Consider the following 12,462-nt stretch of genomic DNA (forward strand, 5'->3'; position numbering starts at 1 on the left):
GATGGCTAGAAGGATGAACTCTTGGATCATTAGATTTACTTCCATTTGCAATTTCTATTCTGTCGGTTTAAACATTTGACTTATGATAGACATTATTTGTTTTAATAATCATCATTAACGCATTGCATATGTTTGTCTGGATTTATTTCTTCTCTTTTTATGTTAAAGATTGGTTTTTTACTTCGTTTTTGTGATATTCGACTCTTGCTAAGTTGTATGCCTTTTGAGGGAGGATGACGAAAACGATACCGCAACCTCATATAGTATGCTTTTGAACAGACTGTGCTGACGATGTATAGGAATTGTTTCAATTCTTAAATAGTGGAGATATAAGGATGTTAATCCCTGATCAACCTCTTTGAGCCTAAGGAGTAAAAGTTTTCTTTCACGTGCAAATTGAAACCTTAATCTTAACATGGGGCAGGGTATTTACTCAGTTAACTCAATTATGCCAGTATGCCTTTTACACAATTAGTAATGGGTTCCCGTAACCATTAAGTCAGGCAGTCAATATCTATCAAAAAGAGAAAAACTGTTAAGTCAAAACCTATGAAGGAGACTTATCAAAAATTGAAACATCCCGCTGACTGTAATCTCAAAATAAATAGTCCAAGCAAAAGTTAGGGATAACAAACTAAAAAAAGAAGTTGCTACAAATCCTCGACAAAAGAAAATATTACAAGAAAGGATGACTGCCTGTCCAAATGAACTTCCGGTGCTTTAACTATCATCAAATGTCAGTGTTACGACTTCAAGCTCTGCTAGGACTTAAACGCAAAGTTAACTGAGCATAGGATCGAAGAACATCACGAAGATTGGAATGGGTACAAATAAATTTTGAGCCATTATCCTTTGTTTCTTAAACCGTGAACCAAGCCACGTTACAACCCTTGAAAGTCCTAACTGAAGCATGGTTAGTTCGAAAGCATACTGTCACCAAAAAGGTATCCTGACTCCTTAAGGTTTACCGTATATGCTGAGTTGATATCGCGTTCTTACCAATATCACGCTCTTACTTCTTTTATTTTAATGTTTTTCAAAAATTCAAGACAGACATATGCATTGCATCTCATGAGTTCATTATTAAACACTTTCTGCTACATACTTTCAAATGTTTAGAATCAGGAAGAATTTGCACAGGGTACGACTAATGACTAAAATTTATCCCGACAGACGAAACCATTTCAGAAGCAATATCTCTTACGCATGACTCAGTGGGTTAGAAGTCAATGTATACAAGGGGCATGACATGTTTTTCCCCATCAACAAGGGGCATTGTCCCAAGTCTATGATTACTAGGGGCAAGTCACCCATAGTATATATCTTAGAGGGTCCTCACAAGGAAAATCTCTCCAAAGTCCCTACTAGCTGGGGCAAAGCTATGCAAGGCCTGTTTGACACTTCGACCAATATTCATTGGTGTGTCGCAATCAATACAAGTCCAGGAATGGCAGTTACTATAACCTCTGGGGGCAATGTTCAAGGCATCCATATCTTCCCACAGAGCCGGTTTCACAAGATCATATCCCCACAGAATCATGTTGCCATTCCCCAGTGGAGTTTATTTATCACAGTAGTCTCCCCTCATAATCATAATACTTAGTCAGCACTGTTCATACCTAAAACCTGGTCAGATAATGCATCGAAGGATTATGGACGAGCTTACAAGCATTTGTTGCTGAAATATGTAGTGTACATCCATGATGATCACACTGTCAAAATAGATCCTCTAATATGCAAATCCATTGAAGTTTGCCCGTCAACAGAGACATCATCCCCAAGCAGAAGTCAAAGATCCCCAGCTGAATATCCTCGAGCATGAAGTGGGAGTTCCTACTAAAACGGAAGACTTGTACTCCATATTCTCCATAACATTCAAGGTTTTATTTTCGCCGCTGGACGCTGCTACAATCTTCCGTCTTCGTTGACAACTTATTGCATTCATACATCATACGCCTCATGGCATACACATAACATACATACGCCTTATGGCATGCACATAACATTGTTATTCATTTCAAAAAATCGTCAAGCAATTCATACGTCATGACATTGCATAATGAACTTCAATTTGCAGGACAATTCACAAATATAATCAACATATTACTCAAAAGCAATCTAGACGAAGATTCATTCTAATAATCATTCCTATCAAACCCTCATCATGTTAGTCCCTCGGCAGTGATGTACACCAATATACAACTTATTACATTAGTCCTCGAGCGGTAATATGGTATCTTCTTATTACATTAGTCCCCTGGCGGTGATATGAAGCTACATTCCTTTGGTACGTTAGTCCCCGAGCAGTGACCAAAGCCTATTCTCATCACGTTAGGCCCTGTTAGAACAAGATTAATTCTGATCAATATTCTTAGTTTTGATGATAACAATGTATATGAATTTTACTTGAGATAATGTGGTACTCTAATCCTATGCAATTTCCATTACAGGAAACATATAAAGAGTATGCACAATATCAGCGCAAGAAGCACTGACTCAGAAGGTTCAAGTATGTAACATCAGAACATGCTCTCGCAAGACATCATAAGATGGTCAAGCAGAATTAGAACATGGTCTATTGAAGCATCAGAAGAACTTGAGATCAGAAGCAGAAGCACTGAAGTTCTCATGGTATCACGCTAGAAGCACTTCAAGGTCAGAAGACAAGAAGATGCTCTGCACCAAGCTGTTTGACTCTGATTATATTCAAATGTTGTTTATACAAACATCAGATCAGAAGCAAGTACAAGATGGCAGGCTACGCTGACTGACAAAAAGAACGTTAGAAGCTATTAAAGGCAACGTCAGTTAAATCAGGAAAAGCAAGGCTCGAGGTAGTTGACAAAAGAGTGAAACATTAAATGCAATGTTGTACGGATCACGCAACGCATTAAATGCTCCCAACGGTCATCTACCAAACGCCTATAAATAGAAGTTCTGATGAGAAGCTGAATACAACACTTTGCACAAACATACAGAAACGTTGTCAAATTCAAAAAGCTCTCAAACTTCATCTTCAACCTCACTCCATTACTGTTGTAATATCTTAGTGAGATTAAGCTTAATCTTTAAGAGAAATATCACAGTTGTGATTATAGCTTTTAAGAAGCATTGTAATACTCTTGTAAGAATTTGTTTACATTCATTTGTAAAGAACTAGAGGAGATCAAGTTGTGATCGGATTCTCTAGAAAGTCTTAGAGGGTATCTAAGCATTATGTTCCTAGAGTGATCAGGTTGTGATCAGAATACTCTAGAAGACTTAGAGGGTATCTAAGTGGAAAACCATTGTAATCAAGGTTGATTAGTGGATTAAATCCTCAGGTGAGGTAAATCACTCTAAGGGGGTGGACTGGAGTAGTTTCGTTAACAAGGAACCAGTATAAAAATCATTGTGCAATTGTTTTTATCTTAAGAGTTTTTAAAGTCACACTTATTCAACCCCCCCCCCTTTCTAAGTGTTTTTCTATCCTTCAATTGGCATCAGCGCGCCGGTTCTAAGGTGCAAGCACTTAACCGTGTTTAGAAAAGATTCAGGAAGAGAAAAACGCTTAAGTCAAGATGGCTGGTGAAACTCCAACACCTACATCTACATCTGGCTCTGCTGAGCAATACAATGGAAATGGTAACAATGGCTACACTAGACCACCAGTATCCGATGGTGAAAACTTTGAATATTGGAAAGATAAACTCGAAAGTTACTTTCTTGGTTTAGATGGTGACTTATGGGATCTTCTGGTGGATGGTTACAAACATCCAGTGAAAGCTAGTGGTGTAAAGCTATCAAGACAAGAGATGAGTGATGATCAAAAGAAGCTATTCAAAAATCATCACAAGTGTAGGACTGTTTTGCTGAATGCTATCTCTCATGCTGAATATGAGAAGATATCTAACAGGGAAACTGTCTATGATATATATGAGTCATTGAAAATGACTCATGAAGGAAATGCCCAAGTCAAGGAGACCAAAGCTCTTGCCTTGATCCAGAAATATGAAGCCTTCAAGATGGAGGATGATGAAAACATTGAGAAAATGTTCTCAAGATTTCAAATGCTAACTGCTGGATTAAGAGTTCTTGACAATGGATACACCAAGGCTGATCATGTCAAGAAGATCATCAGAAGCTTGCCAAGAAGATGGGGTCCTATGGTGACTGCTTTCAAAATTGCCAAGAATCTGAATGAAGTCTCTCTTGAAGAATTGATCAGTGCTCTGAGGAGTCATGAAATAAAGCTGGATGCTAATGAACCTCGGAAGAAAGGTAAGTCTATTTGCATTAAAATCCAATTATAAAAAATGTACTAACGCTTTTCAGGCAGAAGAACAAGATTCTGAAGAATCAGAATCAGAAGAAGAAGATGAACTGTCCATGATCTCTAGAAGGGTAAATCAACTCTGGAAAAGCAAGCATAGGAAGTTCAAGAACTTCAGAAGTTCTAAGAAGCTTGAAAAAGGAGAATCTTCTGGAAGCAGAAGATCTGACAAGAAGAAGGTCACATTCTATGAATGTAATGAGCCTGGTCACTACAAGAATGAGTGTCCAAAACTTCAGAAGGAGAATCCCAAGAAGAAGTTTCATAAGAAGAAAGGTCTTATGGCAACATGGGACGATTCAGATTCAAAATCAGAATCAGACTCTGAAGGAGAGCAGGCAAACATTGCACTGATGGCCACAGTTGATGATGGATCAGAATCTATATCAGAATCAAATTTTGAAGAGGTCTTTTCTGAACTATCTAGAGAAGAGTTAGTTTCCAGTTTAACAGAACTTCTGGAACTCAAGGCTCACCTTAGTATCAAATACAAAAAGCTGAAAAAGCTATTTGATTAAGAAACTAAGAAGCTGGAAGTGGAAAATTCTGAACTGAAGGAAAAAGTTTTAAAATTATCCAAAGATATTGGATCTCCTTCGGACTCAGAAAAATCCATTCCTAGTCTCAATCATATTCTGAAAGAATATGACTCGAGTTTTAGAAAGTTCTTATCTAAAAGTATTGGCAGAAGTCATCTTGCTTCTATGATATATGGTGTTTCTGGAAACAAAAGGATTGGCGTTGGCTATGAGGGTGATACCCCACACAAATTTGAACTTGTAGATGATATGAAAATTACATACAAGCCATTGTATGATCAGTTCAAATATGGTCACTCACATGATATTAGGCTCACTTCACATGCCAAAAGCTTTCATGCTACACACACTAAAAAGCATGTGACACAATCTAGAAAATATCATGCTGCTAAACCTAAGGAATATCATGTTGTACCTCCTGTTGTTTATTATGCTAAACCCAAGTTCAATCAGAACTTGAGGAAAACTAACAAGAAAGGACCCAAGAAGTTGTGGGTACCTAAGGAGAAGATAATTTCTGTTGCATATATCCTTGGCAGCAAAGAAGACAAAGCACAACATGTCATGGTACCTGGACTCTGGGTGCTCACAACACATGACGGGAAGAAGGTCTATGTTCCAAGACCTGGTGCTTAAGTCTGGTGGAGAAGTCAAGTTTGGAGGAGATCAGAAGGGCAAGATTATTGGCTCTAGAACCATAAGTACTGGTAACTCTCCTTCCATATCTAATGTACTTCTTGTAGAAGGATTAACGCATAACTTATTGTCCATAAGTCAATTAAGTGACAATGGTTATGACATAATCTTCAATCAAAAGTCTTGCAAGGCTGTAAGTCAGAAGGATGGCACAATCCTATTTACAGGAAAGAGAAAGAACAACATTTATAAGATTGATCTTTCTGATCTTGAGAAGCAGAAGGTGACTTGCCTTATGTCTGTTTCTGAAGAGCAATGGGTCTGGCACAGAAGATTAGGCCATGCTAGTTTGAGAAATATTTCTCAGATTAACAAACTAAATCTGGTCAGAGGTCTCCCAAATTTGAAATACAAATCAGATGCTCTTTGCGAAGCATGTCAGAAGGGCAAGTTCTCCAAACCTGCATTCAAATCTAAGAATGTTGTCTCTTCCTTTAGGCCGCTAGAACTTATGCACATTGATCTGTTTGGACCAGTCAAAACAGCATCTGTCAGAGGGAAGAAATATGGATTAGTCATCATAGATGATTATAGCCGCTGGACATGGGTAAAGTTCTTAAAACGCAAGGATGAGTCTCATTCAGTGTTCTTTGAATTCTGCACTCAGATTCAATCTGAGAAGGAGTGCAAAATCATAAAGGTCAGAAGTGATCATGGTGGCGAATTTGAGAACAGATTATTTGAGTAGTTCTTCAAAGAAAATGGTATTGCCCATGATTTCTCTTGCCCTAGAACTCCACAGCAAAATGGAGTTGTAGAGCGAAAGAATAGGACTCCACAAGAAATGGCCAGAACCATGATCGATGAAACCAATATGGCTAAGCACTTCTGGGAAGAAGTAATAAATACTGCATGTTATATTCAGAATAGAATCTCTATAAGAACTATTCTAAATAAGACTCCTTATGAATTGTGGAAGAACAGAAAGCCCAACATTTCATATTTTCATCTTTTTGGATGTGTTTGTTTCATTCTGAATACTAAAGATCATCTTGGTAAGTTTGATTCTAAGGCACAAAAGTGTTTCCTTCTTGGATATTCTGAACGCTCTAAAGGTTACAGAGTATACAATACTGAAACATTGGTTGTAGAAGAATTAATCAATATCAGATTTGATGATAAGCTTGGTCTTGAAAAGCCAAAGCAGTTTGAGAATTTTACAGATTTAGATATTGATATATCAGAAGCTGAAGAACCAAGAAGCAAAGTATCAGAAGCTGAAGATCTCAGAAGCAAAGGATCAAAAGATCGAGTTGCTGCATCTTTAGAGAATCTCAGAATTTCTGAAGAGCCAACGGTCAGAAGATCTTCTAGACTCACCTCTTCTCACTCAGAAGATGTCATTTTGGGAAAGAAGGATGATCCTATCAGAACTAGATCTTTTCTAAAGAATGGTAGTCAGAACAATTGATCAGAATCAGAAGATGAGAAGTTCTATCTTTCATCAGAAGCAAATTTTGTAACAGCTGTCATCAAGTGCTTTCTGATGGTGAACACGTGTTCACACGATAGGTAAAAGCATGCGTGAAACTGATGGGACGCCGCCCTAGGTAACTGTGTAAATCATTTCAAATATCACGTTCTCTCACCTAACGTCACTCATCATTTAATGCATTTGATTTCAATTGATTCTGTAACTGTTCATTCTCATAAATTTATTGCATTCTTTTTCAAATCCGCCTCTATATATTCATTTTAAATCATAACGTTTATCTTTTTCGCTCTCATTCTCTCTCTTCTTGCATGCATTTCTGCAACCTGTTTTCCCTCTTCTCTAACCCTAAACACAAAACCAAAAAGAAATCCAGTAATCTCAGTTGTGCTAGAATGGATGCTTCTTCATCACAAGTCGTTGGTTCTTCTTCTCAGCAATGTCAACAAGGAGAAAATCAACAGATTGTTCCTGCAGTCACTTGCTCGATTCCTAGGAACGAGTTGGAAGTGATTTGTGAATTAGTGGTTGATTTTGATAGTCTTGAAAAACATGAGTTTCATCTCAAGGATGACATGCTTTTTCAAGGGTGGACATCATTGTTTTCTGAGTTCTGTGGACCGGTTTACCCAGAACTGGTAAAGGAATTTTGGGTGCATGCTGTGGTAGCCCCTAAAGCTATTATATCGTTTGTTCATGGTAGAATGGTTGTCATCACTGAGAACATTCTGAGGATGATGTTCGATTTAAGAAACCCTGAAGGTGTCTTTGAATCTGATCAGAGAACAGATTGGGATGCCGTTCTGACTGTTCTATACCCAGATGTAAAGAAAACAAAGCGTGTCAAAGACATGAAGGATCTTTTCAAAATCTGGACCAAGATTCTTCTAGGGTGTTTCTATCACAGAAAATCAATCCATTCCGCAGATTTTGTCAACAAAGAGCAGCAATACATTATGTACTGCATTGCCACTCAGAAGAAGGTTGATATTATCTACATAATTTTCAATCATATGTGGAATGCTGTAAGGGACTCCAGAAATGCCTTCAGAACGAAGAAAGGTAATATTATTCCTTTTGGAAGAATAATCACCAATCTTCTGGTTCATACCAAGACTATTGAAGACTTGGAAGCTCAAGGAATTATCAAGGATCCTGTTACTGATACAGGAAGCTGCTTGAATGCCAACACCTTGAGAAAGATGAATCTTATTCAAGCTATTAGAGTCATTCCTCAACCTCTCCCTGGAGCAAGAATCAGAAGAAATCATGTTCTTGCTGGGTTTGAAACGTTCTTCAGAAGTGAGCTGCCAGAAGTTAAGGCTCTTTATCTTGACACTCTCAAGAAAAGTGGTGGTCAAGATGCTCCTGCTAAAGGTGGTCGTAAGAAAGCTTCCACCTCCAGGCCTGCAATTTCAGAAGATATTTCAGAAGTTGCACCAGAAGTTTTTGCCAATAAATAAAGAAGGACAAAGCATAAGTTTGATCATCCTTCTGTTAACTAAGAAAAGGAAACCCAAGAAGAAGCTGTTGCAGTAGTTGATGAGAATGCTGCTGGAAGAGAAGTTATTGCTGAAGAAAATCAGGAAGTATCAGTTGAAAATAAAAATAATGAACAAGAAGCTGCTGAGAGAAGGAAGAAGAAGAGAAAGTTGAAGAAAAATAAGAATGTAGAAGAAGTAGAAAAGAAGAAGAAAAAGAAAAGGAAATTAATAATAGTAGATTCGGATGAAGAAGAAGAGATTCCAGAAGTTGTGAATCAGCAAGAAGAAGAAAATCAAGAAGGAGTAACTCAAGAAGTTCAAGGTCAAGAAGCTGTGGATGGAGAGAAAGAAAGACTGGAAAATGCCAGAAGAAGAGAAATTTCTCTTGGGAAGGCGAAGACTGTGTATGAGAAGAAGAAGAAGCAGAAAAGACTTGAAGCTGAATTAGAAGCTCTTCAGAATATGTCCAAAGGTATACATATTTCTGAACCTGTCTTTGTCTTTGTTTTTAATTCAGAATCTGTACCAACAGAAGTTCCGGTTACCCCTCAACCAGAAATTCTACCAGAAACAGCCCCATCAGAATCACCTCAACTCACCCATGTTCTCACACCCCCTTCTTCTCCCCAAACAACAGTTCTCATTCCTCCCTCTCCACCCACAACCAACATTGCTTCTGACCATCCCCTTGAAACCCTCATTCTTGATATCCAACCCCTTCAAACCCTCTTTCCTCCTCACTCAAATATCTCCACTTCTCAACCTCCTCCTCATGCTAACTATGAACCCATTCCTTCTCCCTCACAAAATAATCCTTCCATCTCTGACCTTCCAGATTCTGCATCACATGAGCAATTGCTTCGTGATTGCAACTACACACCTAAGCCTCGTCCTGAACCTGAGTTAGTGGTGTTAGACTCTGAGAATGAAGCAGAATCATCTCTCTGTCTCGATAGAGAACCTCAACCCTATTTCCTTCTGAATCCAGACTTTGCTATCACCAGACTCAAATCCCGCCGGGAATTTTCTGTTGGTGTATGTTTTGAACTGTTAAATCTGAGACTACAGACAGATTTAGAGACTTTGAAGGCAGAACATCATGCCCGGATGGATGATGTTGAACTCAGGAATCTCTGGAGGATGTTCAGAACACAAATGAACTATGAGTTCTGGAAGCTTCAGAAGATATATGAAGCAGAAGCTCCTAGTCATCTTGGAATTCTGAGATCCTATGAAGAGTTCTGGCACAGTTCCCTTGGAGGCAGGTATTATTTTGAAGAGAAAGCTTTTGTTGATGAACTGGCAGAAGCTTCAGAAGCTGAACAAGAAGCACACTCTTGGGAGATTGTTGTGTGGAAGCCTAAGTTTCCTGTTCTGACTGAAGATTCCCAATGGCTATTCCACTGGCTTAGGGCAAAATCTTCTGAGCAGTCACCTACCATGACTGTTCCTAAGGTTGTCTATCATCCAGTCGATGCTGCTCCCATTCCTCCAAAGAATCTGGCTGAGATTCTTCAAGCCCTGGAGAATGGAGTTTCTGATCTTCCTTCCCCAGAATATGATGAAGATGCTTCTATGGAAGAAGCTGATGCTGAGAAACAAGATGCTGAGAATCAATCTTCTGAGAAAAGTCCTGTTCCGGAAACTCAAGAAGATGTTCTTACATTGGATGCTTCTGTTGGACATGCTATTCCAGTGAATGCTGGTGGTGAAACTTCTGGTGAATCCTCTCGTCTGGAAAAGACTTTGGAGGCTCTTCAACAGAATCAAGTTGTTCTTGCTTCTCGCCTGGATAAGCATGATGAAGCACATGAAGAGTTCAGAGACTTCATGAAGAAGCAAAATGAAAGCACTTCTGGGATTCACGACATGCTGGCCAAGATCATGTCTAAGCTAGGCTAGTCGTAGTCTTTTGAGTCTTAGTTGTCTCCTATTCTTGCATCTGTCTTCTTGCATTGATTCTTGTATCTTCTGATATCTTCTTATGATCAATGAAATCTTCTTTTCTCTCATATTGTTTGTTTTTCATCTGAATCTTTTATGTTTTTGATGTTATGACAAAAACGGGGAGAAAATGTGATAAATGATCTGATTTATATTATCAGTTGCTGGGAGTAAGTCTCCACATTTCTAACAGAATTTGCAAGTTCTATGTCCTTGAGTTTTTTGCAGGATTGAAGACATTCTAAAAAGCTCAACATGAGAAGCAAAGACATGGGGAAAAGCAATTCTATATAGAAACATGCTCATGGGATTTGAAGCAAGCTTAGTGCTGTGAAGCTTCAAGATCAGAAGCAAGAAGGAAGAATGTTCTGATATTCTCGTGGCAGAATATGCTCCAACACATTCTTATCCCTTATATGTTCTGATACATTTTGTTTTATTTTGTGCTCTGATACATACTATATGTTCTGATACATATTCTATGTTCTGATTCATTCATGCCTTGACTTTTGTTGTTTAGTTTGTTCTAAAACATTTCAGTATGTAGAGATGATCTGATGATGCTCTGGTACATTCAAAAATTTTCTGATACAATCTAGCATGCAATGATTCAAGAAGAAATTCAAAGCTCTGGAGCTGTCCTATGGAAGCAAGAAGCAGAATCTCTAAATGTTCTGAAGTTCTAAGCATATGTGATCGTCTCAACTAAAATGGAAAATACTCAGGGAAGTCTTTTATTTATAAATTTCTTCCAGTATTTATTTCAGGGGGAGATTATTTATCTCAGGGGGAGACTGTTAATCTCAGGGGGAGACATATTCACACACTATGTTTATATGCTTATGCTATAACTGTGTAATTGTCTTTAGCCGTCTGATATTCTGATTGCAAATTCATATCATTTATATATGTTTTTGTCATCATCAAAAAGGGGGAGATTGTTAGAACAAGATTTGTTCTGATCAATATTCTTAGTTTTGATGATAACAATGTATATGAATTTTGCTTGAGATAATGTGGTACTCTAATCCTATGCAATTTCCATTTCAGGAAACATATAAAGAGTATGCACAATATCAGCGCAAGAAGCACTGACTCAGAAGGTTCAAGTATGCAACATCAGAACATGCTCTCGCAAGACATCAGAAGATGGTCAAGCAGAATCAGAACATGGTCTTTTGAAGCATCAGAAGAACTTGAGATCAGAAGCAGAAGCACTGAAGTTCTCATGGTATCACGCTAGAAGCACTTCAAGGTCAGAAGACAAGAAGATGCTCTGCACCAAGCTATTTGACTCTGATTATATTCAAACGTTGTTTATACAAACATCAGATCAGAAGCAAGTACAAGATGGCAGGCTACGCTGACTGACAAAAGGAACGTTAGAAGCTATTAAAGGCAACGTCAGTTAAAGCAGGAAAAGCAAGGCTCGAGGTAGTTGACAAATGAGTGAAACATTAAATGCAATGATGTACGGATCACGCAATGCATTAAATGCTCCCAACGGTCATCTTGTCAGACGCCTATAAATAGAAGTTCTGATGAGAAGCTGAATACAACACTTTGCGCAAACATACAGAAACGTTGTCAAATTCAAAAAGCTCTCAAACTTCATCTTCAACCTCACTTCATTACTGTTGTAATATCTTAGTGAGATTAAGCTTAAACTTTAAGAGAAATATCACAGTCGTGATTATAGCTTTTAAGAAGCATTGTAATACTCTTGTAAGAATTTGCATACATTCATTTGTAAAGAACTAGAGGAGATCAAGTTGTGATCGGATTCTCTAAAAAGTCTTACAGGGTATTTAAGCATTGTGTTCCTAGAGTGATCAGGTTGTGATCAGAATACTCTAGAAGACTTAGAGGTTATCTAAGTGGTGGAAAACCATTGTAATCTTGTGTGATTAGTGGATTAAATCCTCGGGTGAGGTAAATCACTCCAAGTGGGTGGACTGGAGTAGTTTAGTTAACAACGAACCAGGATAAAAATCATTGTGCAAGTTGTTTTTATCTTAAGAGTTTTAAAAACTACACTTATTCAAACCCCCCTTT

The sequence above is a fragment of the Vicia villosa genome, unplaced genomic scaffold (assembly GCF_029867415.1).
Source record: "Vicia villosa cultivar HV-30 ecotype Madison, WI unplaced genomic scaffold, Vvil1.0 ctg.002258F_1_1, whole genome shotgun sequence".
In the NCBI taxonomy this organism is placed as follows: Eukaryota; Viridiplantae; Streptophyta; class Magnoliopsida; order Fabales; family Fabaceae; genus Vicia; species Vicia villosa.